Source organism: Cetorhinus maximus, chromosome 8 (genome assembly GCF_964194155.1).
Source record: "Cetorhinus maximus chromosome 8, sCetMax3.hap1.1, whole genome shotgun sequence".
NCBI lineage: Eukaryota > Metazoa > Chordata > Chondrichthyes > Lamniformes > Cetorhinidae > Cetorhinus > Cetorhinus maximus.
The window spans coordinates 30,793,214-30,802,877 of record NC_135886.1 but is presented as its reverse complement, the minus strand read 5'-3'; positions in this window follow the sequence as shown (position 1 = coordinate 30,802,877).

The following is a 9,664-nucleotide window of genomic DNA, read 5'->3' as shown; positions in this document are numbered from 1 at the left end:
CAGGCAGCCCAGAAGGACAACTTGTCTGTACTCTTAAGGTCTGTAGCAATGAAGGATGCTGTGTGAGGCTGCAGCTCTGATCTATACGCTGCGTCTGCACCTCACCCTGGTGACATCAGAATTCTTTATGTGGATGTTTTAGTGCTTTATTTCGATCTGCTCATCAACATTCAAAAAGATAGTTCACTTTTAACATAGGTGAAGAGCTGACAAAATAGCTAGTGCTTGGCTAACCAAGTATTTAAAAAGAAACTAACTCGAGCTTAAAATTGTTACAGCTATTGCAATGTGGTGAGCGGTATTCACTATCTTCTCTAGGCTTGCCAGTAACAATTCATCATTAAATCAATAACAACTTTAATTGTATGTCAAGAATTTAAATACCTGCAACTTGACAGATTCAGAGAAATAGCTGAACAACAATTTATCTAGAATGCAATTAAATATAAAAGCTGAGCAGAAACAGCTCCTTAACAGCTTATTTAAAAATAACATCATTAATCTTAGTGATTAGAATGATCATAAAGCTGTTGGTAGAAAGTATTCGGTATTTTAAATTGATCTCTATTCAGTTAAGAATATGTGTCAGTTTGTCACAGCACAAATGGCCAGATCCTTTCTCTGAAAATATAGTACTGGTCAGGTCAGGAGAGCAAAGAGAGATTACAATGGCATCAATTCTGAAGCTCAAACAGAACATTTTTCATTTCTCCTGTTACAAAGGGCTGAATTTTTCAGGCCCCTTGGGAAGAGGCTGGGAGGCGGGAGGGCTGGCAACATGGTGGGTGATGGGGAAGGTATCGGGGGAGGCTGTTGATGGGGGGGAGCCCAATGCCTTCCTACGCCATGCTATATTCCCAGCAGCAGGAAGATTGGTGGCTTGGGCACCCGCTGTGAGGCCAACTAAGCCATTTGGGTGACTTCCCACCTTTGTGGACATTTTTGCCTGCAATCGGAGGGCTTGCTGCCATGTGGTGAGGCTACCAGGTGAAACCTGGCAGCTTCCCAGCAGATTCTGGGGGTGGGGCTGTTGGGGGGGGAGGAGGGGGTGTACCTCCTTCCTAGGCACTCCATGGCCCCCCCAAGGCAATGGTCACTTTCACAGCAACGTCATTGCCAGTGCTCTGAGAAACCCCACCCCTCCCTCTACCAGCCTGATCACAGGGGCCTGGCTGCCAGGCCCTGTCATCCCCCAACCTTACCTGACTTTGAGAGTGCTTGGCCATTGAAGCACCGTCTCCCTGGTGTTGAAGCCTCAGCAATGGCCAATGCTAGTGGTGGCGCAGCTGAGTCTGCTGAGTGACTGACAGGTTGCTGTCCTTAATTGGCTGCTACTGGCAATATGCCACCCTAGGTCCTGCTGCCTGAAGTACCTCACACTTTCGACCCCAGCGTGGGACTAGACAGTAATCTTGAGGGCAATCACGTTAGAATTTTTGGATTTTATAACCAACCTGTCAATGTTCCCCCGAAGATCAACTGGTTTTTGGCTATGTGGTACTAAAATCTGCTTCTTCCCACTGTTTCTTTTCACACTTTCTTCCATCTATCTCCAATAGTCATTTCTAGAGGCTGTCGGTCAATTTTGCCCATGTAGCTGATAATTGTGTGCCTGGCCTCCCAAAGTCTCCCAGCTCTTTGGCCCATACATTACTAATAATTCATTTTTGTCAAAATTATTTTGGTATGGACTAGGACGATGAACATCAATTTTCATTTGCTACTGCTTTTCATTTAGGGTCGTGATCCCTTTCATTCTGCTGCACAAAAAATAAATATCATCATCTGATCTGAGGCTGAGTCATGATGAAGCCAGATTCCAAAGTGATCTTCATTCAGATATTTAACTATATTAGTTATGATATAAGACAGCCACACAAAGAAAATCTATAATATTGCCTGTAATATGCAATGTTGAAATTACTGATGGTGATAACTTTTGGTGAAACAAGGTTGGCAAATAAAAATACTGAATACAGATAGCATATGATTTTTTTGTGACTTTGGCATGCGTGTATGCTTTGGTGTGTGCATTGCACATATTTGAGCAGTAAAAGGGCGCATATGAAAATGCAACTTGAGTAATAAAGCAGGATTTCTAATTGGAACTCATCATTCTACTTGCATTCAATAAGAATTCGCTGAGGTGCATTCTTGGCTGAACATATTCTTTCTACTCTTTCACTCTATGCACCTATTTATAAAATCTAGAATGTCACAGCGATGCGTTGTGTGCAATGTGGAATATTAATTGTTAGGTTCATTGGCTGGTGTAATACCTGAAATTGTTCTTAAAAAGGAAAGAGAATAGCTAGAATTGCAAAGATAGTGAGTTTTAAAATGGCTGCAGAAGTCACGACCTACAAATTTGCCAAGTTTCTAGAAGTCTCTGAATGGATTACCAGGAGACATGGCTAAGCAGTTCACCTAATGGACTTCACACCTGCCGTTGTCTGAACTCTGCAAAACAAGGACAATAGGCTATCAGACTTCCTGACTACAGAAACTGCCAGGAACGAAGAAGGACTAACAAAACTCATTATGCACAGAGGGTGCTAACAACTCCCTGTTTCAATGGCATCTTGATAACTTTGACAATGGGAGATTGAAGCCCCTTTATTAATATGGATTGCCCTCCATTATGTGCCAGTAGTCGCTGTCACATGACAGGAACCCCACTTGTGTAAACCTACGAACATAAGCTTGTCTGTCTGTTACAGCAAAAAGAGGAGTCTGCAGAAGGCACCAGTAACATCCAGAAGAAGACTGCAGAATGTAACATCATCTGGCTCCTTGCTACTCTCAAATTCCAGATCCTCTCTCTGTTACCTTTTGGAATACATCACAGACATAAAGAATTTTAATCAAAAGGAACTTAAAGTGACATCGTATCCATTTCGGAAAAAGATGGTTTACAGCTTAAAAGAGATTGTTCCCAGAAAAACAACCAGCTTGCATCGGCTGCGACACCACTGGAATTTCAAGACCATCAAAAGAACGTCGGAACATATATTTCTGTTTTTTCTCACAGATGTTAACTCTTATCAATTCCATCTCCTCCACCCTCTAACTTGTACTGTGTTGCATGTTTGTGTGTGTGTGTGTGTGTCGAGGGATTCAGGACGTGTTTTTACCTTTGTAATAAGTCTCCTACTTTTATCTGAGTGAGTTTTAACAATAAAACTACCTCCTTACTTGTTAATTCAAGATATCTGGCTGGCTTATATTTTTCATATAGCTTTACATACTGGTCAGGTACATACTGAATTGAAAAATTCAAATTCTGTTATAGCCAAGCTCAGGAGTGGGAAAGAGGAATTTATTCACCCTTCTGGACTTGGTCGTAGCAAGTTATATAGGTAAGAAAATTGAAGTTTTAGCCCAGAAGTGTAAACATGGTAGTGCCTGCCTGAAATGCATACAGCACTATTCCTATGGGGTGGCGCCCAGAATTCTACACAGTACTCCAGCTGAGGTCTAATGAGTGTCTTATATAAGCTCAGCATAATCTCCCCGCTCTTGTACTCAATGCCCCTATTAATAAAGCCCAGGATACTATATGCTTTGTTAACTGTGCTCTCCACCTTTCTGCCACCTTCAATGATCTATGCACAAATACACCCAAGTATTTCTGCTCCTGCACCCCCTTCAAAATTTCACCCATTGCCCATGTTCTTCCTACCAAAATGCATCACTTCACACTTCTCCATATTGAACTTCATCTGCCACCTATCTGCCCACTCCATCAACTTGTCTATGTCCTCTTGAAGTTCCACAGCATCCTCCTCACAATTCGCAACACTCCCAAGTTTCATATCATCCGTAAATATTGAAATTGTCCCCTGCACACCAATATCTAGATCATTAATATATATCAGGAACAGCAAAGGTCCCAGAAACGACCCTTGGGAAACTCCACTACAAACCTCCCTCCAACCCGAAAAATATCCATTGACCATTACTCTCTGCTTCCTATTTTTCGGCCAATTTTGTATCCATGTTGCTACTGCCCCTTTTATTCCATGAGCAATAACTTTTCTCACAAGTAGGTTGTGTAGTACTGTGACAAATGCCTTTTCAAAGTCCATGTACACCACATCAACAGCATTACCCTCATTGACCTTTTATCTTACCTCTTCAAAAAACTCCAGCAAATTAGTTAAACACGATTTTCCCATTTAGAAATCCATGTTGGTTCTTCTTTATGAACCCATATTTTTCCATGTGACTACTAATTCTATCCTGAATAATTGTTTCTAGCATTTTTTTTTATTATTCATTCACGGGATGTGGGCTTCACTGGCTGGGCCAACATTTGTTGCCTTTGAGAAGGTGGTGGTGAATTGCCTTCTTGAACCACTGCAGACCATGTGGTGTAGATACATCCACAGTGCTGCTGGGAAGGGAGTTCCAGGATTTTGACCCAGCGACAGTGAAGGAAGAGTGATATATTTCCAAGTCAGGATAGTCAGTGACTTGGAAGGGAATTTCCAGGTGGTGGCATTCCCATCTATCTGCTGCCCTTGTCCTTCTAGGTGGTAGTGGTCGTGGGTTTGGAAAGTGAAGTTTAAGGAGCCTCGGTGAATTCCTGCAGTACATCTTGTAGATGGTACACACTGCTGCTACTGTGCGTCAGTGGTAGAGGGAGTGAATGTGGATATGGTGCCAATCAAGCAGACTGCTTTGTCCTGGACAGTGTCCAGCTTCTTCAGTGTTGTAGGAGCTGCACTCCTCCAGGCAAGTGGGGAGTATTCCATCACATTCCTGACTTGTGCCTTGTAGATGGTGGACAAGCTTTGGGGAGTCAGGAGGCGAGTTACTCATCGCATGACTGCAGCCACAGTATTTATATGGCTAGTCCAGTTCAGTTTCTGGTCAATGGTAACCCCCAGGATGTTAATAGTGGGGGATTCAGTGATGGTAATGCCATCGAACATCATGGGGTGATAGTTGGATTCCCTCTTGTTGGAGATGGTCATTGTCTGACACTTAGGTGGCGTGAATGTTACTTGCCACTTGTCAGCCCAAACCTGGATATTATCCAGGTCTTGCTACATTTGGACATGGACTACTTCAGTATCTGAGTAGTCGTGAATGATGCTGAACATTGTGTAATTATCAGTGAATATCCCCACTTCTGACCTTATGATAGAAGGAAGGTCATTGATGAAGCAGCTGAAGATGGTTGGGCCTAGGACACTATTCTGAGGAACTCCTGCAGTGATGTCCTGGAGCTGAGATGACTGACCTCCAACAACCACAACCATCTTCCCTTGTGCTAGGCATGACTCCAACCAACGGAGAGTTTTCCCCCTGATTCCTATTGACTCCAGTTTTGCTAGGGCGCCTTGATGCCCTAGCATCAAATGCTGCCTTGATGTCAAGGGCAGTCACTCTCACCTCACCTCGGGAATTCAACTCTTTTGTCCATGTTTGAACCAAGGACCTTGTAATGAGGTCAGGAGCTGAGTGGCCCTGGCGAAACCCAAACTGAGCATGAGCAGGTTCTTGCTAAGCAAATGCCGCTCGATGGCACTGTTGATGACCCCTTCCATTACTTTATTGATGGTGGTGAGTAGGCCGCTGGGGCGATAATTGGCCGGGTTGGATTTGTCCTGCTTTTTGTGTGTAGGACATACCTGGGCAATTTTCCACATAGCCGGGTAGATGCCAGTGTTGTAGCTGTACTGGAACAGCCTGGCTAGGGGCGCTGCAAGTGCTGGAGTACAAGTCTTCAGTACTATTGCCGGAATGTTGTCAAGGCCCATAGTTTTTGCAGTATCCAGTGCCTTCAGCCATTTCTTGATATCACATGGAGTGAATTGAGTTGGCTGAAGACTGGCATCCATGATGCTGGGGACCTCCAGAGGACGCTGAGATGGATCATCCACTTGGCACTTCTGGCTGAAGATTGTTGCGAATGCTTCAGCCTTATCTTTTGCACTGCTGTGCTGGGCTCCTCCATCATTGAGGATGGTGATATTTGTGGAGCCACCTCCTCCAGTGAGTTGTTTAATTGTCCACCACCATTCACAACTGGATGTGACAGGATTGCAGAGCTTAGATTTGATCCGTTGGTTGTGGGATCGCTTAGCTCTGTCTATCACTTGCAGCTTATGCTGTTAGGCAGGCAAGTAGTCCTGTTTTATAGCTTCACCAGGTTGACACCTCATTTTTAGGTATGCCTGGTGCTGCTCCTGGAATGCCCTCCTGCACTCTTCATTGAACCAGGGTTGATCCCTGGCTTGATGGCAATGGTAGAGTGGGGGATATGCCGGGCCATGAGGTTACAGATTGTGGTTGAGTGCAATTCTGCTGCTGCTGATGGCCCATAGTGCCTCATGGATGCCCAGTCTTGAGTTGCTAGATCTGTTCGAAATCTATCCCATTTAGCACAGTGGTAGTGCCACATAACAGGGTATCCTCAATGTGAAGGTGATCTTGCCCACCACCGAAGTTAAACTGACTGGTCTGTAATTGCTGGGCTTATCCTTACAACCTTTTTTGAACAAGGGTGTAATTTTTGCAATTCTCCAGTCCTCTGGCACCACCCCTGAGTCTAGGGAAGACTGAAAGACTGTGGCCAGTGCCCCTGTTCTCACTTCCTTCAATATCCTTGGATGCATCTCATCCAGTCCCAGTGCCTTGTAAACTTTAAGTCCCGACAGTCTATTCAACTCTTCCTCCTTATCAATTTTGAACCCTTCTAGTGATAGAGTTTCAGAGTGACAGAGAGGTAATTTTGTCTTAGGCTAAGAGGCAATTAATTTTAGTTCCACTAAGAACCAGGCACCAACCATCTCATCAAAAGAACAAAGAGGATTTGTTTTTGCTCTTGAAGATGTTTACCAGGTGCCATTTATTGCCCATCCCTCGTTACATTGTCATTTGTCAATATGTACCACCTGACTCTTCTGCGGTTGCGTGCCGGTTTCCTCTACAATGAATAGGGCGTATTCTGGCACGCCGCGCATTCTGGGTAACGACGTCCCCCATTAGCAAGTGGAATAACGGATCAGATCCCAATTCAAATTGAGGCCGGAGAGAAGCAAGAAATGCGGGGCAGATCCCGAAATAAAGAAAATAAACAGAAACCTGAGTACTCTTGGCACTGCGCAGGGTACCGGAAACCCACGTATAACGTTACAGCTACCGACTTTGGTGAACTTGGGAGGGTTTTTCAATTGAAATGCTATCATTTATTTATTTTTTATTTTGTTTTCACTTTTGCGAATTAATTAACTTTTGAGTTCAGGCCTGTCTCTGACCTGTGAACAGTGAAAGCATAAAAGACACAAACTGTCACTGCCAATGCCAAGTACGTTTTCTCCCATTTTGCCAACAGCAGTGTCTGGGAGACCAACTGTTCATTCCCGGAGTCTTCCAGATAATCCGAGAGGTTTGCCGACTCTATTGATAGCACACACCTCTGCTTCTTTTGGGGGGAAAAACTGTTTGGTGAGGGTCGGCTCTGTTTCAGTTGCAGCTTCTACCCCTTCAACCTAAAACAATGGGGATTGTTCACATTCACAGTTACCAGAGGGTTCATGGTATCAGGAGAACTGGGTCCCAAGGCAGGAGAGAGTCCAGACCCGCAGCGAGGTATCTTGCCCAGCGCCAGTATCGGAGAAAAAAAATCTGGCTCGTGCTGACGGCGATCGAGATATTTCAGATAATCGTAATGTGAGAGATAAACTGTTGTTCGTGTAAATACAGCAAGGTCGACCCAATGTAAAACATAAGAAAAACAAACGATCACAACATTTCTCTTAAGTCGCCACTGTGATATGAATAAGTGATAGGTTTGCACCTTGGGAACAGATCACACACAGACCACAGCAAAACCCAATACAAAAGAAAATACCAGCAGAAATTCTTAAACTTAAAATTGGAATGTAAATCTTGAGCCCAGATCAAGCTGTTAGGAAAAATGTAGTTGAGGAATTGACCAAAAGATTGATTTGTATTTCAATCTCAGTGTTGAAATTTTCCATAGCAACAATGTAATCTTATGTAACATCTTATGTAACTTTTCAAGAAATCAAATCGCTGCACGATAAACCTACTCGGGCGTCCTGATACCTTATTTTATTCTGCGACACTATATTACATCGTAGAAGTTCACAAGATCTTTCTATAGACGAGGACGTGCAGATCGCGTGATTCCCGTTCGGAAAGGGAGTGGGGACAGAAGAGGCGTCACCGCCGTAAATGATCAGCTGATCCTCACTGTTATGGCACCCACACCCCTGTATAGAGAGGAGTCACTGGAGGGAGATGCTAGAGCGGTGCATGTGGAGCAGAATCCAGCATGAGTCCGCACCTGCAGGGCGAGGGCGACGACGACGGACGGAAGATGGAAATTGGTGAGATTCAAAATAAATGAATACTAAAACCTTAGGATTAAAGGATTTGCTCTTATTTATAATTTACTCCTCAAATTAATAAGGCTCATAAACACAACATAAACGACAGGACTTACAACTGAAGTCTGCTGGTTTGGCGGACGGTCTCAAACGAATCATATTTCCGAGCTCCCTTCACAGGTTGATCAGACTTTAGTCGAATCCAAATACTGATTACGAGCAGCGAATTGTTAAATATTTCCCTCATTCCCTCCGTGTGATTATCCATACAATTCCATTCCATGATTATGTCACGAAACCATCATATTTTTCATAATATTATTGTTGGCTTGTGGGTGTGAGTGTGGATGGTTCAGTCTGTGTGACTGATTTAATTAGGCTAGAGAGGCTTAGACTACAAGATTGAAATGATCAAAAAAGTTAGGTGTAAAGCAGACTTTTGAAATGGAAATGGATGAGCTAGGATGAGGATTCTGCAAATATATTGCCTCCAAGAGCTAGACTTATTAGGTTAGGATTGAAACTAATGAGATGGGAGGATTTAGGCCCTAAATTAATGGCAATGCACCGAAAAAGATTAACTTTATTATTACTTAATTGGCACAGCATGAAATAGTGCACAGGATATTCTAGATCAGGTTAGAAATAAAATTGTAAACCTGGTAACTGATGATGAATTCTGGAAATGTGAGACACAAAATGGATAAAAGCAAAATACTGCAAATGCTAGAAATCTGAAACAAAAAATGCTGGAAAAACTCAGCAGGTCTGACAGCATCTGTGGAGAGAAAGACAGAGTTAACGCTTCGAGTCTGTATGACTCTTCTTCAGAACTAAAGAGAAGTAAAAATGTGGTGAAATATATACTGTTCTGGGAGGGAGGGAAAGGTGTGAGGGCAGAGGCGTGGGAGATGGGTCAGACATGGTTGAAGTCCCTATCAACCACCGTAGGTGGGAAATCTCGGTGAAGGAAGACATGTCAGAAGCATTGTTTTGGAAAGTGGCATCATCAGAACAGATGTGACAGAGGCGAAGGAACTGAGAGAATGGGATGGAGTCCTGACAGGAAGCAGGGCGTGAGGAGTTGTAGTCGAGGTAGCTGTGGGAGTCGGTAGGCTTGTAATGAATATTGGTGGACAGTCTATCATCAGAAATTGAGATGGAGAGGTCAAGGAAGGAAAGGGAAGTGTCAGTGATAGACCATGTGAAAGTGATGGATGGGTGGAAATTGTAAGCAAAATTAATAAATTTTTTCAGGTCCAGACAAGAGCATGAAGCGGCACCGAAACAGTCATCGA